Below are 9,616 nucleotides of genomic sequence, written 5' to 3' on the forward strand. Positions count from 1 at the left end.
GAAAGCAATGGGAAACATTTTTATGTCGATAGACGGATCGTGATCTCTAAAGGGACAACATGCCATAGACGGATCGTGATCTCTAAAGGGACAACATGCCAAATCCACGTGGGTCTGAGAAAATAGATTAGTATTCATAGTCGGAAAGGGAGACATTGCCCTTGCACTTGCCCGTTGCAGATCAGACTCAGCGTTCCTCTTGAAGTTAAAATGGAGTATAAAATTGCACTGTGGTTATAAAAACTCACACTATATTGAAGAAGATTATCTCTAATGTTTTTATCGGATAAATGGCACCAGGCATCGGCAATATTATTTAAGCAATACAGAAAGATTGATACTAGGTGTTGGTCCATATATTATTCTCCCAGTATTTCTTGAGATTTTGCATGCCCTTCTGAATAAGCTTCAATTCAAGTTTGAGAAACTTTTGGGAATCTCACTTTCTCAGCTATTGGGGTTTGCCAAAAAAATAAATTGGGGGTTTCAGCTTTGCAAAAAAAATTTGAGGGTTTTGTTTTGTTACTCTAAATAAATAGATGATGTTGTTCACTCTGTTTTGATTTTTTTTCTTTTTCTTTTTAATTTCATTAAATTAATAAAATATTACTTAAATAATATTTTAATTCTCAAGACACTAATATATATATATATATATTTTAACTCTTCTCCTGTTCTTGTTTTATTTTGATAATTGTTGGTGAATTCAAATGTATTATAACTACATTTTTCTACTGCATACTCCAGATACCTTATGTTTTTTTGACAAAAATTGATACGAATGCATCTATTAGTTCAATATTTATACAATTCTTAGATACCAAATGATTATTTGATATCTTGACTCTTGAGACATAACATGCTAATTTGACTATCCTTCAATTCTGAGATAGAGTGAAGTTTGCTCAAGAGTGTGTAAGAAAACAGAGTGTCGCGGCTGGGACTCGCGGGTGGACTCGCGGCTTCAACCCGCCAGAAGATGCACACGTGCCAAGCATGCTGGAAGATGAACAGTCATGCTAGCTAGAGCACTACCGGACAAAACAGGACAACTGGCCATACGGTTAACTCGCGACTGGAACTCGCGACTTAGTCAAGCCGCGAGGTCAAGCCGCGAGCCACCCCTGTTTTGGAAAAACCTGACGTTTCACATTCCTCTTCACTCCAGTATAAATACCCTTTTAACCCACGATTGAAAGAGAGCTTCCAGAGAGAATTTTGAGAGAAAAACCCTAAAGAAAAACCAGATTGTTTCACCCACAATCTCTACCTTAGAGTCTCATCAAAATCCCTCACTCTCTTCCTCTCCATTGTCAAATCCTTGAGAGGCATTATACCAAACCTGGTTCTCACCATTATCATCTCTGTGAGACAGACGTTTGGAGTTCTGGGAAGCAGTTAGGAAGGAGCCAATATTCATTGGTTGATGCTACGGTGTAGTAGCGGAATCCGGAAAGCTAGAAAAGAAAAAGGTTCGGCGCAACCTCGTTGGAGCAAGAAGCTTGGAGGGCTTAGGTGCATTGGGTAGATTAGGCTTGGAGGGTCTATTGCTGTCCTTGTATCCCAACTGTATTTTCTAGTGGATTGATTACCGCTTGGAGGGCGGCGGAGAGGTTTTTCGCCGAGGTCTTCGGTTTCCTCTTCGATAACATATCTGGTGTTATCGCTGTGTTTGCATCTTCCTTCCTCTCTATCTCTGCCTTTACATTATCTGCTGTGGTTTATTTTGTTGTGGCTTAGATAGTTGTTTAATCAATTCCATGTTATAGCATATGTTAAGTTTCCGTACACTAGTTGTTTAACATATTGCGTGTGTTGATTAAATTGGTTTTTGGGGGTCTAAACGTTCAAAAGTGTTTTTGTACACGTTTTTGAACTTTCAATTGGTATCAGAGCGGGTACACATCTGTTTGGTTTCATTACCATTGTGTGATCCTTGACTCCCTTTTTGAGATGGATAGGTCTCAATCCCTTAATGCACCTCCATATTTTGATGGAAGTAATTATGCATTTTGGAAGGTTCGTATGAGAGCCTTTTTATGCTCTATTGATGAATCCGTGTGGGATGCTGTCGAGATTGGTTGGGCCAAACCTGAGGCAGCCAAATCCACATGGGATAAGGCAGCACTTACTGCATCTAATGCTAACAGTAAAGCACTAAATGCTATTTTCTGTAGTGTGTCTCCAGATGAATTTCACAGGATTTCTCACATTACTATTGCCAAAGATGCATGGGAGATTCTGGAAACAACTTATGAAGGCACGAAGAAGGTGAAAGATACCAAGTTACAAATGCTGACCACTCGGTTTGAGGAGCTCAAGATGAGTGAGGATGAGTCTTTCGACTCGTTCTATGGGAAGTTAAATGAAGTGGTTGTCAGTAAGTTTAACTTGGGGGAGAAGATGGAGGACTCTAAGATTGTAAGGAAGATCCTTCGATCATTGCCGGAAAGCTTCCGTGCCAAAGTAACAGCCATTGAAGAGAGCAAGGATCTTGACGACATCAAGGTTCAGGAGCTGGTTGGTTCTCTACAAACCTATGAGATGACTCTGCCAAATCAACGGAAGAGTAAATCCCTTGCTCTAAAGACCACTAATGAGAAGATGGAAGATCAAGGCACATCGGGAGAAGATATGGTGGACAAAGATGTAGCCTATCTTGTTAAAAATTTCAGAAAGTTTTTGAAATTCAAAAACAATGGAAAATTTGATGATAAGAGAAAATTCCAAAATTTTGGAAGGGAGAAGAGGGATTTCCAAAGGAAAGATGGAAAAGAATCCCATTCCACACAAGGTGTCACTTGTTTTGAATGCAATGGGCATGGACACTTCAAGAAGGAATGTCCTAATTACTTGAAATCGAAAGGCAAGGTGTATGCCACGACTTTGAGTGATTCAGACTCGTCCGACTCAGAATCTGAAGAAAGCTGTGATGGAGAAGGGAACTACTCAGCTTTCATGACTGTTGCTCATGTTGAGTCTTCGGATGAATTGAATTTGCTTGTTCAAGACCTTGGAGAACATAGTGAGGATGACTCACTAGGAATTGTTGAAGAATCAGAAGCTGAAGAAGAAGAAAGCACAGCTACTCTTCAAGAAAATTACAACTCACTTTTGGAGAAATCTGGTGAATACACAAGAGTGGCCAAGGCTGCTGTGAGAAAGATGAAGAAGGCTGAGGAGGACTACAAAAGTCTCCTAATCCGGTATAGGGAGGCCAAATGCAAGATTGAAACTTTGAATGGTGAGCTCTCCGAAGCTTACACTAAAGTGAGATTTCTTGAAAGTGAGGTTGTTCAAGCAAATGCAAAAATAGAGAGGGTCACCACCAAGAAGCTAGATGATGTTATATCATCTCAGAAGAGCTTTTCAGACAAATCCGGACTGGGATTTACCGGAGGAAGTAGCTCAACTGGAAATGTCACTAAAGAAGTGAAGTTTGTCAAAGCCAAAGATCCAGTTGTAGCTGACCCTACTGATGTGAAGCTCGAGGTGGAGGAGAAGAAGAATGTGGTGGACCAACGGATGCTGAATCACCGTAATCAGTATGTGGGCAGGTCTGAATCTCGTGCCAAGTCACGTCCTCGACCACAAAGAGGTCCTAGAGGAATGTATGTGTGCCATTATTGCGGACTTCAAGGGCACACTCGACCAAATTGCCAAAAGCTGAGAGCAAAGAACAGTGCTACTCCTCAAAGGTCAGGAGGACCAAGAATTGATAGGAGAACTTGGGCAGGGGATCAACCTAGAAAGCAAAATGGAGATCCCGGAATAATGGACGTGATGAAGATGATTGGTGCATTCACCAACTGCTTGGAAAGCTTCTCACGAAGATTTGAAAGCCCTAACTCCCGTACCCAATCCTTTAAGGAAATCACCCCAAACGCAAGTGACGTGTGGGTGAAAAGGGGTACTCATGCATAAGCATTACAACATGTCCATGCATTAATACTTCCTATGCTTTGTGACTATGTTTGTTTGGTATGCTTGTTGTTTTTGTTTTTGGTTGTTTGTTTGTGAATATTTCTTAATTGTGTTTTATCAATCTTTTTGTTTCTTGAGTCAAAAATCCAAAAATCACATAAAAATTTGAAAATCAAAAAGCTTGATCGACTTTGTTGAGTTTTGTCTTAAAACTCGTTTTGCCTTGTACCTTTGTGCTAATGGCTTTGTGCATTTTCGAGCATTGCTTGTTTTCATGCACTCATATCACTATGGGAAAAATCTTGAAATCTATGTGATTGTTGTAAATAGATCTTCAAACTTGTCATGAATGATTAGTGAATGGTTATGTTGATCTTGAAACATGCATAGACTTGTGTCTATATCTCTTCCCACTTTTTATTTTTTTTGCTAAAAAGAGCTCACCAAATGTAAATCTCCAAATGAAAAGAGATATTGAGCTGCAAAAGCCTGTCGCACATTCTAGTATTTGACTAGGAAAAAGGGTAAGCGACCTTGTATTAAAAGTGAAATTTCTTTCAAAAAGGCCAAAGGCCTGTTCTTCAAAGAAAAATGTTGTCTATACCTCTCACAATGAGAGATGATTGCCTCAAAAGATCAAATGTTATGGCTGAAAGTGGAGTCAAATGAAAGGCTCCAAGTTATGTTATCAAGTTGTGTGGGAAGTCATATATTCATATTTCTATAATTGAGATTGGTCACATGATCTAGTGCTAATTGTGTATGCCTTGGTTGAATTGATCATTGAAGCTTCACATTAGACAAAGGACTATTTTATTGTTGATGTCCACACACAACACACAAGTTCATGTTCGATAAATGCCATATTCATTTGTGTGATTGTACTTGATAAAATGTGTTTTCACATGCTCAATCTTTGTTAACTCAAGCACAGAAAGATTTTTGAGTGTTTTAGGTGTATTTGGAAAGTGTTTTGCTGGAAAAATCTGAAAATTTCAAAAATACAGTTTTGCCCTGTTTTGGCGGCTCAGTCGCGGGTGTGTCAAGTCGCGAGCCTCAGTCGCATCTTCGCTGGTCAGTTTTGGCAACTTGTTCGCGAGTGGACGGTCCAGTCGCGAGATTCACTCAGAGATTTTCGCGGCTCAGCTCGCGACTCACTCGCGGGTAGACCTTCCAGTCGCGAAAAACACTTAGAAAAATTTTTCAAAATTTTCCTCTTGAGTGCTTTGGCGGCTTGAGCTGGCGACTGTATGGCGACTTGAACCAGTCGCGAAAATCGCGTGTTTTGCAGAAACAGGAGCAGTTTTTAAACTTTTTCAGTTTTTCCCTCGAATTTTTGTGACTGTTCATCTTCTCTCTAAACACTCTCCCTCCCAAACACTCCGTGCTCCCTTTTCCAATCTCTTGTGTTGCACTCTTTAAGCTCAAAATCGTCAAGTTACAGGTATGGGTTTTCTGTTTTACCCTCTTTTCTTCACGTTTTTGTGCTTTTACCCTTGATTTTTCGCATTTGATTGTGTTTTTTTTAAATGGGTTTGTGTTTCGGTCTCTGCTTCTTGTTCTTGCTTAGCGTGTGATTTCTGCTGCTATAGTTTGTGTTAAATGATTGCCATATGCTTATTGCTCTTCATATTGTGCTTAACTAAGTGTTTATTTTATTTCATTTCATTCTGATCTTTGAACTGTTGAGTGATTTCTATTGGCTCGTTCTGAGGTTGTGAGTTTTACTGTGCTAGATTTGCATGTTCTAGTGTGTCTATCTGTGGGTAGCTTCTGTTTGGATCAATATATTGTTTGAGTGTCATATCATTTTTTCATTATCTGCCTCAATGTCATTTATCTGCCTTCAGGATAGTTTCACCATGTTGTTCATGTGTTTCCTATCCTAGGCTTGGTTTATCCACATGTTTGAACTAAATAGCTTGCTGTTTAAGTGTTTGAAGTTCATTTGTTTGGTTGATATCTCTTTCTGTTTACTACATGGTTCTGACTGGTTCTGCACATATATTGCTATATGTTGTTGTGGCCTTTTCTGATTGTTCACAGATGGCACCTTCACCTCAGAAGAAGAAATCTACTGCGAAGAAGGCTGACAAAAGACTTAAGATGGATTCTAGATTGTTTAGGTCAGTCCACCACTTTGAGAGATACAAGGATAACTTCTTGAATGCAGGAATCATTCAAGAGAGATTTGTGGATTTGGAGGATTTAAGGCAAACTTTTATTCCCAGTTGTTTTGAAGGAAGGGGATGGGAAAAGCTTTTGGGTGGTTTCCCTGTTGTGTGTGAACCCTTAATTAGAGAATTCTACTCAAATGCTGTGATAAAGGACAATGAATTGAGTTGCTGGGTGAGGGGTAAAGAGTTTGTCTTAGATGCTCATGTCATAGATGATGCATTAGGGCTTGAAGGATTAGATGATGAAGAATTTATCAATTACAAGGATAGGAGTGTGTCTATTGAGACAATTCAACAAAGGATAGGTGGGCAGAGAGAAGGGAAATGTTTGAATACCACTGCCTTTCCAGTGGACATGAGGTGCCTTACCATTATCATGATGTTTAACCTCTATCCCATTAGGAAATTGACTACAATCAACTGTGCTAGAGCAGTCTTTCTGATGGATCTCAAAGAAAAGAACTTCATAGACATCAGTTCCCACATTTATGACACCATTGTGGATGAGACCAGAACAACCTCTAGGCCTAAATTGATCTTTCCAAGTTTGCTTATGAGGATTTTTAGGAGTAAAGGAGTTCCAATCCCTCAAGACATCAGTCCCATGTCTACACCCTCTGCAATCAACAAGCTTACCTGCAAAAGGATAAGTGTCAGGCTTCCAGGAGAAGAAGATGAAGGTGATGAAGGAGAGGCTGCTCCAATGGAGACTGAAGCAGAAGCAGCTGGACTTGCATCAACTTCAACACCTAGGAGAAGTGGCAAAAGACACAGAGCTTCAACCTCTGCAGACACACCTCCAGATGCTTTCCAGATCATTCTGGAAAGGCTTGATGGGATCAGGGCAGTCCAAACTGAGCATTCTGACAGGATGAGAGCCATGCAAGACCAGATTGATGTCTTGGCTGCTACACTTGACAGCTTCACAACTCAGCATGACAAGTGACCCTTTGGCCATTCCATGTCAAAAAGGGGGAGAAAGTTCATTGATGATTGAGAAGCAGAAAAGCAGCTCTTAAGGGGGAGTAATTAGTTGAGGGGGAGTAATGTGTTTATGATTTGGGTATTTTAGTGTTTTTATGGTTTTAATACACTGTGTTTTGGTGTATAACTGTTTCTAACTCTTTTCATATACTCTTGGTTTAAACTTTAATATAGTTTGATGATGTTATTCAGGTTTTTGTTGGTTTGTACCCATATGCTTTTGTAAGCTTTTAGGGTTATTGCTTTATGCATTGTTTGTAGGCCTTGTGGTATGTACCATGCTTAAGTGCAGCCTTTATGCTATGTTGAAATCAGTACTTTAATCTAAATGTTCTGCATTGTGATTGTTGTACTGTCACTCTTGTGCCCTTGTAGGATTGTTCCTAGATGCATATGCCTTGTGTGCTATGCATTGGTTGAGTGTTGTGCATACAAGTGACTTGCCTTGTGCTTGTTAACTTGTATGTCTTTGTGTCCATTCCAAGTGTGAATGAACACTGTGATCACTACCTTGTGGTGTTCACTTGGTTGATCAAGCCATGGTTTGTTTATTAACTCCATCTTTGCTTGATCACATATTGCCTGTTTCATATGCATTTATAATTTTCTGCTTACAATGATCATGGTGTATTGTTGTGTTTCAGGAGTTTATGTTCATATGATTCAAGTGCTTCACAGCTTCTAGAATTAGGTGTGAGTGAGTTTTGATCAACTGTTCCCAACTCACATGTTAAGTCTAGAGTCTGTTTTAGGGTTTTGTCACGGAATAGCCAAAGGGGGAGATTGTAAGGTTGAATTTATTCAACCATCTAATTGGCTTTATTCCGTGCCAAATTTGCTTGTAATTCAGCATTTAGTAACCCTGTATTTAGGTGGGATTGTTGTAAGGGTAGTGAGTGAGATAGAGTGAAGTTTGCTCAAGAGTGTGCAAGAAAACAGAGTGTCGCGGTTGGGACTCGCGGGTGGACTCGCGGCTTCAACCCGCCAGAAGATGCACACGTGCCAAGCATGCTGGAAGATGAACAGTCGGTTAACTCGCGACTGGAACTCGCGACTTAGTCAAGCCGCGAGGTCAAGCCGCGAGCCACCCCTGTTTTGGAAAAACCTGACGTTTCACATTCCTCTTCACTCCAGTATAAATACCCTTTTAACCCACGATTGAAAGAGAGCTTCCAGAGAGAATTTTGAGAGAAAAACCCTAAAGAAAAACCAGATTGTTTCACTCACAATCTCTACCTTAGAGTCTCATCAAAATCCCTCACTCTCTTCCTCTCCATTGTCAAATCCTTGAGAGGCATTATACCAAACCTGGTTCTCACCATTATCATCTCTGTGAGACAGACGTTTGGAGTTCTGGGAAGCAGTTAGGAAGGAGCCAATATTCATTGGTTGATGCTACGGTGTAGTAGCGGAATCCGGAAAGCTAGAAAAGAAAAAGGTTCGGCGCAACCTCGTTGGAGCAAGAAGCTTGGAGGGCTTAGGTGCATTGGGTAGATTAGGCTTGGAGGGTTTATTGCTGTCCTTGTATCCCAACTGTATTTTCTAGTGGATTGATTACCGCTTGGAGGGCGGCGGAGAGGTTTTTCGCCGAGGTCTTCGGTTTCCTCTTCGATAACATATCTGGTGTTATCGCTGTGTTTGCATCTTCCTTCCTCTCTATCTCTGCCTTTACATTATCTGCTGTGGTTTATTTTGTTGTGGCTTAGATAGTTGTTTAATCAATTCCATGTTATAGCATATGTTAAGTTTCCGCACACTAGTTGTTTAACATATTGCGTGTGTTGATTAAATTGGTTTTTGGGGGTCTAAACGTTCAAAAGTGTTTTTGTACACGTTTTTGAACTTTCAAATTCAATTGTGGTTGTATGATAACACTTTGTCTTCTTCTTCTTCTTCTTTTTTTTTTTTTCTTTTTTTTTTTTTTTTTTTTTTTCAGATTTGTATTAGTGAAATTGTTAGATATCTGCATGGAAGTACAATATCTAATCTGTCTATGTATAATTTTATGATTTTTAAATTTAATGTAAAAAAAAAAAAAAAACATTTCCAAGTGATTCTGAATTGCAAAAGATCATAATGATTTGTCTCTATAATATACCTTAAGAATGTTTATTTTTTGGCAACATGTAAAACCCAAAAATATGGGGCCTTGTATGTCCATGAAGAAGGTTATCAATTTTATTTCCAAGACATCATATATGCTTGCTTCTACGATAGATATGTTTGATTATAAACTCATTCAGAAGAATGTTGTTTTATAATTGCCATCATTTGAGACTTTTTTTTTTAATAACTAAATTGATATCAATGTGTTCCTACTTTCTATTGAATCTTCTTGAGTTAAGATTTTTACTAATTATAGTAAATTAGGTGTTACAAAACAAAGGAGCTAAACTGTCAAAGAAGGACCTGGAACTGTGGGCCACAACGACTTGGGAAATTTGGAATGCAAGAAACAAAGCATACTTTGAGAAAGTTCAGACACAACCTAAAGTCATTTTGGATGTAGCTCTAGCATTTCTGGTAACATA

This window comes from Quercus robur, chromosome 12, assembly GCF_932294415.1.
Source record: "Quercus robur chromosome 12, dhQueRobu3.1, whole genome shotgun sequence".
Taxonomy (NCBI): domain Eukaryota; kingdom Viridiplantae; phylum Streptophyta; class Magnoliopsida; order Fagales; family Fagaceae; genus Quercus; species Quercus robur.